The sequence below is a fragment of the Tasmannia lanceolata genome, unplaced genomic scaffold (genome assembly GCF_043159265.1).
Source record: "Tasmannia lanceolata isolate RefF3 unplaced genomic scaffold, GAP_Taslan_0.1 ptg000015l, whole genome shotgun sequence".
Classification (NCBI taxonomy): domain Eukaryota; kingdom Viridiplantae; phylum Streptophyta; class Magnoliopsida; order Canellales; family Winteraceae; genus Tasmannia; species Tasmannia lanceolata.
The window spans coordinates 22,435,421-22,448,656 of NW_027518692.1; the positions used below are offsets into that span (position 1 = coordinate 22,435,421).

The 13,236-nt window shown below is 39.7% G+C and overlaps 1 long non-coding RNA gene and 1 pseudogene across 1 annotated transcript; both read left to right on the plus strand.

Moving 5' to 3' along the window:
- The first annotated feature begins 142 nt into the window (after positions 1 to 142).
- LOC143846057 (uncharacterized) lies at positions 143 to 2,915 on the plus strand. The gene is made up of 2 exons (XR_013234636.1): positions 143 to 280; positions 2,681 to 2,915. It is a non-coding gene; the product is annotated as an uncharacterized LOC143846057 (long non-coding RNA).
- Positions 2,916 to 5,475: 2,560 nt separating this feature from the next.
- On the plus strand, positions 5,476 to 9,754 carry LOC143891858 (uncharacterized; annotated as a pseudogene).
- The last annotated feature ends 3,482 nt before the right edge of the window (positions 9,755 to 13,236 follow it).

Sequence of the window (13,236 nt, forward strand, 5' to 3'; positions counted from 1 at the left end):
AGATACTTCAACCCATTGAAAGAAATCCACCTCCGATCAACTCATGGCTAACTTCCACTCACAACCCTCCGATCAGTTATCGACAGCTTTGCATGAATCCTTTGATCTCGATCTAGCACTCCAATATCCGATACTAGAAACCAATGAGAACAAAGATCAGAACAAACCTTCAAGAGAGCGAACTGTGGCCAACATTCCGACCGTTTTGATTGAAGTTGAGAAATGTGGACAAGTTTGCTCGGTGTGTATGGAGTGTTTCACAGTGGGTATTGAGGCCAAGGTATTGTCTTGCCACCATATCTTTCATGGAGATTGTATCTTTGCATGGCTTCTTGAAAGCAACTCTTGCCCGCTCTGTCGGCAGCATATACATGTTTTGGATTTTGAAATGAGAAAAACAAATGGAGAATAGGGTTGCGAATTCCCCTTAGATTTGTATGATTGTCCTAATTCTGATCTGCTAGTGTAGTGGGTTGATTTTTTGGATCTTGTGTGATAAAAACCTTTGATCAGCCTTTACAGATTGGAGAGCTTGGATCATCATATGGACGCAATTTCGGGGAAAGGACTATTTACATTGGGCCTATCAAATGAAAAGTTTGGATATTAGAATAAGGGCCGCGATGAGTTTTCTAATAAATATGCATTCTATCATGTAGATAGGGAGGTGCAAGTATTTTTTTTAAAAATAAAGTGGGGTTCACCTTGTTCAAAGATCTTAAACCATTCGGTTGGTAGGCCCCAACTCAAATACATCGTACAACGAAAATCATTTCCATAGGATATCCTAACTCATCGATCTATAAAATTTTTATACAGTATATCTACAGATTAAAGGGTTTGGAGGATCATCCATTGGAGCTGACTTTCGGGGCATTAGTATCATTAAGGCCGAACAACTAGGTTTAGATCTTCGACTAAGGTTGGCTTCATTGTATTTTTCGAAATGAGATATGCTAGCGTCCATCACAGAAGGCATTTCGCGGATGGCATGTTGCATGTGAGAGCAGCCAGATCACTTTTCAGCAGATTTTGTCTTCATGCACGAGGTGGCTGCCCTCGTATGTAACAAGCCATCTGCGAAATGCCTTCTAAGATGGACGCTAACAAATCCCTTTCGAAATATATGCTCACCTACGAACAGAAGCAATATATATTGGGCCCACGTGCATAAATTATATGATGGGTACTTCTTAGAATGGTTTGTTCGAAAATCCAAACCATTCATATACAATGGTTTGTTCGAAAATCCAAACCATTCATTTGTTGAGCTTCAACATACAAATAGTCTATCCCACAAAAATTGGCTCGATGATCCTAACCCTCCGATCTATTACGACGACACCATATATGAATCTCCACGGATCAAAGAGATAGGATCATCCTAGGGAGATGGTTTTTGGGCATGGCCTATTTACATTGGGTTGTAACAAATGAATGGCTTGGATCTTCAAACAAAGTAAGCCAATTGATTTTTTATTTTTTTTTGAAAATACATGTATAAGGTGCCCGACCCCAACTAGTTTGGGACACAGGCTTAGTTGAGTTGAGTATATATAAGGTGCCCCTCTTCAAAGATCTAAACCATTCATTGTTAGAATACAGTAAGAGTACTTTTTGTGAGAATAGAGTTTTCATATGCCATACATGCAAGTATTTTTCCCAAATGAACCATTTGATGGTCCACACTTTAAATAGGCACCCCAAAAATCATTTCCGTGGCTCCCCACTCTCCCACCCATTGTTGGTGCGTCATCTTTTCTGATTTGGTCTTCTTACGTCCAACAGGTCGCGTCAAAGGGTAGGCCTGAAATTTTGGAAAAACTAAAACGGTGCTAGCTTGGGAAATAAAAACTACACTATTCAACTACTAAGACACCATTATTTAAGTGATAAATTATCAAACGAATGCCATATCTCGTTACCTACTAGATCTGTGATGGTTTTAAATTTCAGTTTCCGTCTACGTTTCAGCCCTCACCAAAACCGAAATTTCAGCCCAAATCCGGTAAAGAAAAAAAGTAATATTTTATTAATTTCAAGATTTCAGTAATGTCGGCAGAAATTTTGGAATAATAATTTTTTTTTTAAATGCAATTTTTTTAAAATTTGGTAATTAGCGAATTTTGGATTTCGGCCAAATTTTGGTTTCGGACCCAACCGAAATCCAAAATTAATTTCAGTTGGAAATTTTCGGACGAAATTTAAAACAACGGATTTGTCGGATCTTGTCTAGGACCGTCACAAATGACAAACCCCGACTGGGTGTCCTTCCGCACAGCCAATAGAGAGCATGTAGGAAAAGTCCGTCCACTGAAAAGTGATCCATCGCAGAAGGCATTTTGGGGATGGTCTGTTGCATCTGACAGCAGCCACCTCGTGAATGAAGACAAAATCTGCTGAAAGTAAGCCTCTGTGGCTGATGTCAGATGCGACAGATCATCCACGAAATGCCTCTGCGATGCGATGGACGCTAGCAAATCCCTTTTGATATAGGGGTATTTTTATCATCTCCTTAGAACCAACATTTTGACTCGGCCATTTGTGCATGTGCGACCAACTCATTTTTATAAGACAAAACGGGATCCCACTAGCAAGGCCTTATTTATATATTTGTGCAGTTGTGAGGAAAAAAGAAGTAATATTTTTTAACAGAACGCATGCCTCATTTTGCAAGCAGCTCTCCTTTGTCAACAAACCTTCAAGGCAGCGAACAATGGCCAGCATTCCGACCGTTTTAATTGAAGTTGAAAAATCTGGAGAAGTTTGTTCGGTATGTATGGAGTGTTTCACAGTGGGTATTCACGCAAAGGTGTTGTCTTGCCACCATATCTTTCATGGAGATTGTATCATGGCGTGGCTTGTTCAAGATCATCGAAAGACACTGATATTTTAATATTTAAGTTATTGGTCTCTATTTCCCTTTATCTCGCTTCTATCCATCTCTCTTGCATTAGTAAATGGTCTGGTGAGAAGATATCCTCATTTGATTGATTTAAGATCATCGAAACACATTTCCAATTGAAAGTATGGTATTTAAAAATGACAGTATGGTAGTTTTATTGAATTTAAGATTGTCAGGCCCCAAACCAGGAACAAGGCCAGGCCCGTGACAGCGCATCATGCCTGAAAGGGGACCGAACAAATTGATTGACGCCACATCATCACGAGTGACGTGAGATTTCCCTTAAGTTTAAGGAAATCATAAAAAGTAATTTTTTTTTAACACATGGCATTTTCTAATTACAGGTCACCTGCTAGGTGGTACTCTCGGTCTCCATATCATTTTCCTTATTCAAAATAAACTTTAGATGTAAATCAGAGCAATTATACCTCATAGAATAAATAACCAACGGTCAAGTCTAATACACCATCCCCATATAAAACTCAAGTCACGTTATTACAATCCCTTAATAAATGATGAAGTCTACTGAGGCTAATTCGGTAATGGCTGAAATTCGGAATTTCAGGAAATTTTGGTTTCGGTCTCCACCGAAATCCGAAATTTAAAACCATGGTTGGACTCCTTCTCATGTCCCATGCAAATTCAGTGTTTAGGATCCATAAAATATATTAAATAACCATGTGAGCTCGAAAGCCAGTAAATAACACAGCACTATCCTAATTGGGTCTACGCATGCCAGAATAGAAAAGCTAAACAGGTTATGGAGAGATAAAGTCATATCAGAAATAATGGGTGTAGTATCATCGTTCCGAAACTCTACTTTTCGAGAGATGGGTAACATTACTCTGGATCGTACCTAAACATATACCACCTGGTAATCATAGTAGGCACAGAGCAGAATACAAGAAAACCCAATAGCAATAAATTCATCAAGAATCTGAAAATAAATCATGCATAGGCAAATATAGACCTGGATAGTATCATGGCATAGATGGAACAAAGCCGAATCATGTAAAGACATGAACATGCATGTTAAGCCCAAAATTGGTAACAGATACGGCACTGACGAAAGAGCTGATCTGACTGGTCCAAGTTGACTTAAAAATGTCCTGCACAGTAGCGCACAAGGTCAGAAGATCAATCCGGAGTCGTGCTCCGGACGGGCCCTTCGACACTCAAGTCAGTATGAGCAGAAGAGTAAAGCCAGAGCTTGGAGTTATAGCTTAAGAATTTCTCTACCTCCTCTCTTAGCGTGAGTGAAGGCTATTTATGGTGAGAGCCCTGGGGTGGTTGGATTACCTACCCTGGGACAGGTGTCGGCCCATGTGTGGGCTTGTTTTTACCTGCTCTTGGCAGATTACTAGATTGCCCTTGGGGCTGGTGTCAATTCCATGGTGGGCTCTTCGGGGGCCACGTGTCGACAGCTGGGTGGATGTGGCTTTTCATACCCCATCAATGCACAACCTTAGTAATCATGAGCAAGGTTTTAAATTTCAGTTTCAGCATGAATTTCGGTCCTAACTGAAACCAAAATTTCCGTCGAAATCCGAAATTTGGTAGAAAGGCGTGAAATGTCAATTTTTGGGCCGAAATTTCTGTAATTTCGGCTGAAATTCTGTAAACAAATAAAAAAACAATATTTTAACTAAAATTTCAGCCAAATTTTGGTAAATTTCGGCCATTTCGGTTTCGGTCTTGACCGAAATCCGAACCAAAATTTAAAACCTTGATCATGAGTAGGCACAGAGGGGTAAGTCAGCATCTCTCTACTCTTCCCTCTTGTTTTGAAATTCAAATGTTTTGGAAATGATGGGATCATATGTACCCTCGATGTGGGCTATAGGGCGCTAGTGGCGCTTTTTAATTTACTCTGCACTTACGCATCGTCTGTGGTGGGGTCGAACATCATCTTAAGGAAAACGACTGTAACTGATTTGAAGCCTGTCATCTCCATTTTTCTCATCACCTCCACCATCAAGATTTTCCCAAGCGAGTTTCAATCATCAAGATGAGATTGTGGTTGAAGTATGGATAATTAAATAATGCAAACTCTAACAGCTTAAGCTTTTGTAGTAATTGATTGTTTCATATGGTATTAATATTGAAAATCCAAGGCTAAAATAATTAGTTGTTTCATGATTGTGGTGCTAGTAAATCTTGAGAGAGAGTGCAAAGTTGAAAAGATTGGTCTTTTACAAAACATTCCAAATTCTATAAGGGCCTGTTTGGATACCTCATATTTTGTATTTCGATTTGGAATTGAGTTTTGAATACAAAATGAATAGATCCGCCAGCTCATGTTGAGGGAGACAGAAAGGGAAGGGGGTTCCTACTGGATCAGTTATCAACGGGTTTGCACGAAGCCTTTGATCTTGATCTAGTCCTCCAATATCCAGTAGTAGAAACCAATCTCAACAAAGATCAACACGCACCTTCAAGGGAGCGAACGGCGGCCCACATGCCGACGGTTTTGATTGAAGTGGAGAGATCTAGGCAATGTTGTTCAATCTGTATGGAGTGTTTCACAGTGGGTATGGAGACGAAGGTAGTGTCTTGCCACCATATATTCCATGACGATTGTATCTTTGCATGGCTTCTTGAAAGCAGCTCTTGCCCGCTCTGTCGGTGACATATCCATAGAAGTTTTGGATACTGAAATTCATTCTTGAATGAGAAAAAAATTGGAATCAAACCTATTTCTCGATTCAATCGAAGCCAAAGAAGTTAATATGGTACCTAAATAACGATAGATATGTAAAAAGTAGGTCCGCATATTTCTAATTCTAAATGGAATGTAATGACATAGAAAGGGTTGCCGGAATCTGTTATCCAACGGAAAATTCCTTTCGATTTGTATGATCATCCTAATTCTGACCTGCTCTTGTAGTTGGTTGAGTTTTTTGGATCTTGTGTAATAAAGAAATAAGTTGGGTGGTATGAATTTCTTTAATTTTTGTATCAGGTATGTTATATTATTCCTCCCTTCTTTTTCTTTTTTTTATAGAAACACCCTCTTTAGTTGACTTTTTATTTTAAAAAATTTCATTGGACTTTTATAAGTCTTCAAAAAAAAATTTGATGGGTAACTAATTTATTTTTGCAAGGGAAATGATATCAGCACCACGATAGTTTGATATTTTGGGATTTTATCTCTCTCTCTCTCTCTCATTAGTTTTTTAAATGGTCCGGTGAAAAAATACCCTCATTTGATTTATTTAACATCATTGAAATATATTTTGAATCGAAGTATATGGTATTTAAAAACCATAGGATGGTATTTTTATTGAATTTAAGATCTTATTGGTGAGAGTTTGAATCTCCCGATGCGTGTGGTTTACCGGTGATGGCGTGCATCCGTTGGGAATAGTCCCACACTAAAAATTAAGGTGGGATACCGTAGGTCATAAAAAAAAAACAAAAAAAGATCATATTTGGGTGTATATATAATATATGGCATTGATAAATTCTGCGACCAGATTTTTATTATTTGAATTTATTTCTCATGTCCTTGTTGAAGTCCTTGTTGAAGTACAGATGATTAAAGAACACCAACTCTAATAGCTTTAGCTTTTGGAGTAATTGGTTGTTTCACATGGAATCAGAGCTATTGCCTCATGGCAAGACATGAGTTCAAAACTGTAGACACCCCATTTTGACCGTGCCCTAATCCCTTCATTGTTTGAGCAAAGCCTCATCAAATAAATGAGATAGAACCCCGAATTTCACCCCAAGCTAGCTTAGGGTCCCAGCTAAGCCCCTGCAAAATTTCGTCAAAATCCGAGCGCGTTTGCCTAGCAAACGAACCAAGGTGAAGTCGTAGTGTAAAGCAGAAGAGGGGGGGTGTGTTTATCCTGAGAGGGGGGCGTTTTTATTTTGGAATGTTATATTTTTATCCGAATGGGACGCGCAAAATCGCGCGCCCATCATTTTGGTGTGCCAATATCAATAACCCATTATTTTCCTTATAAAACAAAAATTTCGTGCAGAAGAGAAAAAAAGGAGGGAGAGAAGAAAGAATTCGCAGAGAGGAAACGAGAGATTTTTTTTCTTTTTTCTTCTCATTTCCGATCATCTGCTCCGGCCAGATCTACCGGAACTCCGATAGAATCTGCAGCCTTTGATCATATTCTCCATCTCTTCTCATTTCAACCTCAAACAGATCTTGATTTCTTTTTTCAGATCCGGTTGAAACCCATTTTCTCCGGTCACCTTCTCCGGTGAGCTCATCGGAGCTCCGTCTGACGTATTCTCCTCCGATCTTTCCTTCGATTCTCGCAGATCTGAAAGAGAGAGAGAGAGAGAGAGAGAGAGAGAGAGAGAGAGAGAGAGAGAGAGAGAGAGAAATCTCGTCAAACCCTAACTCCCTTCTTCTCCGATCTCCATTTTCCGGCAAGTTCAAACTCCGGCCGTTCCTCCATTTTTCTTTAGATCCAGCCACCTCTGCTACCACGGCTCGGATCCGATCTCTTTTGCCTCTAAATTTCACTTCAAGATCTCAGATCTCTCTCATTCGGAGCCACAATCCCCACCTTATTCCAAAATCACTCTATAATCGTCGCTATCTTAGCCTATGACAGTGAGATCTCATTTTTGGGAAAAAATCCGCGAGCAGAGAGAGAAGGGAGAGAGGGATTTGTGTCATTTTCTTCATCTTCTCCGGCAAATTTCGCCGGAATCTAGTAGAAATTATCTTAACTCCGCCTCATTGCCACCGTTACAGCCACCATTACCTTCAATTATTTTCTTACCTTAACCATAGATTTAGCTATTCTCACTCTAGAAACCCTAGATTTTACTATAGAAACCCTAGTTGAAACCCTAACTCAAGATCAAATCTTAGTTCCAATTCCAAGCTCCAAATCTGTTCTGTTTTCTTAGGAAAATTTAGGTCCTAAGCACCTTACATCTACTCTTACCTGGATCCAACGCATCTGCTGCAAGATCTGTCCATTGTGAATTCAGATCGGAGATTTGAAGATTGAGATTTTCGATCATTTTCGGCAGTAAACGTCCTTATCTTCAAAAGATCTTCAAGTAACTCTTGTTTAATCTAACAAAGGTAAGAGAAGTTTCAGGTATAATTTATTTTCTTTCTCAGTTTATTGATTTTGTGGTTATTTATAGGGTAGTTGATCTGTGGCTTTAATTTGAGTATGATTATGTTAACCTTAGCTATGATTTTGGTCTCAATATTTCATAATTGCTCTGAACTATGTTGTAAGATAATTTAAACCTTATTCGTTCATATCTGCTTTGATCTTAACTTTGAATTAAGATAAGCAAATTAATTTCAAATTCTAATTATAGTCTGGAATACGTCTCAATGTTTTGCAATGGTAAATAAATATGATCAGTTTTTTTTTTTTTTTGGAATGAATATGTGGCAACCCTTTGAAGAAAATGATAACTAGACTTGCCTTTGTGATCAATTTGTGACAGTCATTTTGATTTATAGTGTCTACTTAAGAAAAGTAATAGTTTTGAACAGTCTTTGGAATAGCACAGAGCCTTTTGGTCCATGGTACATATGAGGAGACTATTATTATATTTTGTAAAAGCTTGCCCATTATAGGCATTTGCCTATACCTTTTTGTGATGTTCTTCTCACTAGCAGTTCAACTTAAAAGTGTTGATTTGAGAACCGTGGGACTGTTATGGAGTTGGGAATCACCCCTATTGTGACGTCTGGGCTGGTGATGCAACTCTTGGCTGGGTCTAAAATCATCGAAGTTGATAACAGCGTTCATGAGGATTGGGCCCTTTTAAATGGTGCACAGAAGTTGCTGGGTATCCTGATTGTTATTGGTGAGGCAGTTGCATATCCTATCTGGGATGTATGGAATTGTGAGTCAACTTGGAGGTGGGAATGCTATTCTCATTATTCTCCAGTTTTGCTTTGCCGGTCTTATTGTCATATGCTTAGATGAACTCCTCCAAAAAGGATACGGTCTTGGTTCTGGCATTTCTCTGTTTATTACAACCAATATCTGTGAAAATATCATTTGGAAAACTTTTAGCTTCACGACTAGCAACATTGGGCGAGGAGCTGAATTTGGAGGCGCAGTTATTGCCTTATTCCATCTGTTGATAACTAGAACCGATAAGGTCCGTGCCCTTCGAGAGGCTTTCTATCGGCAGAACCTTCCAAACGTGACAAATTTGCTTGCCACGATTCTAATCTTCCTTATTGTGATATACTTCCAAGGATTCTGTGTTATTTTGCCTGTGAGGTCGAAGAATGCTCGTGGGCAGCAGGGCTCCTACCCAATCAAACTGTCCTACACCTCCAACATGCCTATCATTCTACAATCTACACTTGTTTCAAATCTTTATTTTATTTCCCAGTTGCTGTACATGAGGTACAGTGGAAATTTTCTAGTAAATCTGCTCGGGAAATGGAAAGAATCTGAATATTCAGGGGGTCAGTTCGTCCCTGTTGGTGGTATCGCATATTATACCACAGCTCCATCAAGCCTGGCAGATATGGCAGCCAATCCATTCCATGCACTATTCTATATTGTGTTCATGCTCTGTGCTTGTGCTTTGTTCTCCAAAACTCGGATAGAAGTGTCTGGATCTTCTACTAGAGATGTGGCGAAGCAGCTCAAGGAACAACAAATGGTGATGCCTGGTCACAGAGAATCCAATTTACAGAAGGAACTGAATCGCTACATACCCACTGCAGCAGCCTTTGGAGGCGTATGCATTGGCGGGTTGACTGTGCTTGCTGATTTCATGGGGGCTATTGGTTCTGGTACTGGGATTATTCTCGCCGTAACCATCATATATCAATATTTCGAGACGTTCGAGAAGAAGCGAGCCAGCGAACTCGGTTTCTTTAGTCTTTAAGCTCAAAACCGTTTTATATACAGTTTCACAAGTAAAATATCATTATTAGTAGAAGACCAACTAGGTCTGTTAGTTGCTCATATTCCTGTTTATCATTGCAAAGGGCGATGAAGGCGCTAGCCCAAGCCCATCTTTAGGGGACTTGCTTAGTCCAAATAGCACTCCCATCTTTGATTTGGAAGACTTGCCCAGTCTTTTAGATGTGTATTCCTTATAGACATTAGAATCCCTCTGTTCATTGCAAGGGCGATGAAGGAGTTATCCCAAGCCTATCTTTTAGGGTGATGTAAATATCATTTAAATGTGTTTCTATAATCTGTTGGAAATTTAATATTTCTCTTTCATCTTATAGTTTTGAGTTAGATTCTGAAGATAAATGGATTATTCAGGTGTGATTATCTCAAAGCTTCTTATACTCATTCCTATTTATTTAAATAAATTTGTTAATAGGAAGAAGGAGATCAGATGACTACTCTGTTCGATATTATCGACATGAGTACTGTCTGATCTCAAGGCGGGATTAGAAATATTATCATGTGTATTTGATATCAGATGATTACTTTGGCATCATCTGATTTCATTGGAGTCCCCGTATTGGGGTTTGTGGTTGGTTTTGAAGTGTTTGATATTGTTTTTACTTTATTAGGCTATCCAGCGGCTGGTCTGGACTAATTAATGTTATTTATCATTTTATGATTGCTATTAGATTGTATATTCTTCTTTGCTTAGCACTTGATTTATTCTTAGAATAAAATTTGCGATTATCTGATAGCCTTTTCTTCTCTTTTTGTTAGACTAACACAGTCTTATAGATTTCTGTTAAAATTATTTGATATTAGAATTCCCTCTCGTTGCAAAGGCGATGAAGGCGTTAGCCCAAGCCCATCATTAGGGGACTCGCTCAGTCCAAGTAGCACTCCCTTCTTTGCTTAAAGACTTGTCCAAGTCTTTATGGTGTGTATCCCCTAGAAATTAGAAATCTATTCATTGCAAGGGCAATGAAAGAGTTCTCTAGAGCCCTCTCAGGGAGACAGGCTTTATCTCAGACAGAGAAAGTTGTATCCTTTAGAGACAAGCTTTGTCTCGTTAGTGAGTCCATCCTTAGGAGACATGCCGTGTCTCGTCAGCGCCTCTCTTGGAGCTCATCTTTTTGTTTAGGAGTCTCACCCAATCTCATTTTCCTTTCTAAACCTCATCTTTGTGCGTCTCTTGGTTTTTGGAAGAACACCTTGCTCGGCTTGGCATCATACCCCTTACCCTATGGGTATAGGGTTGCACATTTGTTGCACCCTAGGGCTAGGTAGCTGTCCGGCCCGGCTGGGTGTTTTACCTAAACCAAATATGCACAAGGTCTCTTTTTCCTTGTTCGCATTTTTTTCTCTATCCTACCTATATGTCTAAGAGACTTGCCCAGTCTCATTCTATTAGCATCCTCCTCTTTGTGCATCATTTGGTTTTGGGAGAACATCCTACTCGGCTTGGCATCATACCCCTTACCCTTATGGGTATTGGGTTGCACACTTGTTGCACCCTAGGGCTAGGTAGCTGTCCGGCCCGGCTGGATGTTTTTACTTTTGCCAAATATGCACAAGGTCTTTCCTTATTACTTGTGAGTTTTATCTTAGCTTGATAGTTTCACTAGCACCCTTCTTTATCTCTTTTTCTTTTAGGAGACAGGCTTTGTCTCATTAGCACCTCCTTCTTAGAATCCTATTTTCAGAGTCAGTCCTTAGCCTAGGAGTCTGTCCTTAGCTAGAGAGTCTGTCTTTCTTTCAGGAGTCAGTCCTATCATCATAGGGGTTAGGATTTATCCAACCTCTCATCAAATCTTGTGTTTTTCTATCCGCTCTTGCAAGGTATTAGGATGCTGTCCAACCCTTGTAGAGCTGTGTTTCTGTTCTTTTCCCCCGCAAAGCATAGGATGTTGTCCAACCTTTGCGGGATATCAGAAGTCTGTCCTCCCCTTATGATGATAGGATTTATTCCCCTCGAGTCAAAAACACTTAAAAACAACAAAAACATCTGAAAAACCAAAAATCTCAAAAATCTTGAGTCATTAGGAGAGTAGTTAGGAATTCTGTTTCGAACTACGTTGGCTTGATCCTCTTCCACGAGGTACGTAGTGCAGCTTGAGATTCTTATCTCAGGTCCAGCCAAACCTTTATAAATAAATCATTTACCCATTTTAAGAAAAAATACCAAAAATCTTCAAAACCTTGTTTTCAACAAGATCTTCCTCTAGAGTTAGGAGTTTGTCCTAGTTAAAGAGTTTTAGAGTTTTGAGTTTGTCTTTGATGTGTTGTGTGGTTTGTTTGTGTTTGTGTTAGAGTTAGGAGTTTGTCCTAGAGTTATAGGAGCGCCTCCGTCCAGTCAGTTGGCGATTCATATCGCCGAGTGATGATTAAGTCTTGGATACGCTAGTGATCCCATTGTTTCCCTTAGGGCGTACAGCCTAGCTACACATAGATTATAGGAACCACCTGCATTAGCTGAGGGCTAACCTGCATTTAGTTAAGGCATATAGGGTGTCCTAAAATCTACAATCCATTGGAATTTAAATAATCACACAAGAAGCTTTAAGAACTAGTCCGGTCTTTTAGATCGAGTCTAGGATAGAGGTCTAGATGTCTTAGGCATCATAGCTTAGAATAGGTGCGAAGAACTACGTTGCCTTGATTCTCGTGGAGGCGGGGATACGTAGGCTTCTTTGGATGAACATCAGATCATCTAAAGACTCGGGCCTAGGTATAGATTAGAGTCTTAGGGTTGTATAGTATCGAGTCATTTTTCTATGTTTTGCAGTGTTTTCTTACTTTATTGCGCAGACCTTATACTTTTTTGGTGTGTCGTGCATGTGTTTGTTCATCAGAACTTAGACACCCATTAGGCATGTCACTTATAACCTAGTTATTCTCAGGTGACACTTTTATTTCTTTTATGTGTGTTTATTTTTCCTCCGAGACATGCATGATTAGATAGACGTCTTTTTTCGGAGATTTGTGTTCCCATTTCATATGATTCTCGTCCAAAACTCTTCAAAATTATTAAGTAAATGGCATAAGAGACCAGGTGTTTGCACTTGGGCGGATGAGGTGCTCTTTAGACCTTCCGAATTCGTAACCAGGCACGAACCTTATTTTATATCTCTGGTTATCCGTTGCAACAGAGCATAGTATGGGATCCAGGGCCCATTTGCCTTTTTCCTTGGATGGCGACTCTTCTTTGTTTAAGGTACGCCTCGAATCTGGGCTAGTCCCTGAATCGAGAGGTATCTCACCTTTGTATCGCCACTCATGCTGTGAGAGGCATTTTCTTTCGAGAGTTCCTTGGTAGAGCTCTCCATTCACGTGGATGATCCATAGAGACTGTTCGCACGTGGGGGCACGTCCCTCACCGCTGCGCCTCTCTCGGATCGGGGTCCACAAAAACCCAACAATTCATTGACATTAAAAAATATCCTGGCCAACCCAAAAAAAAAAGAG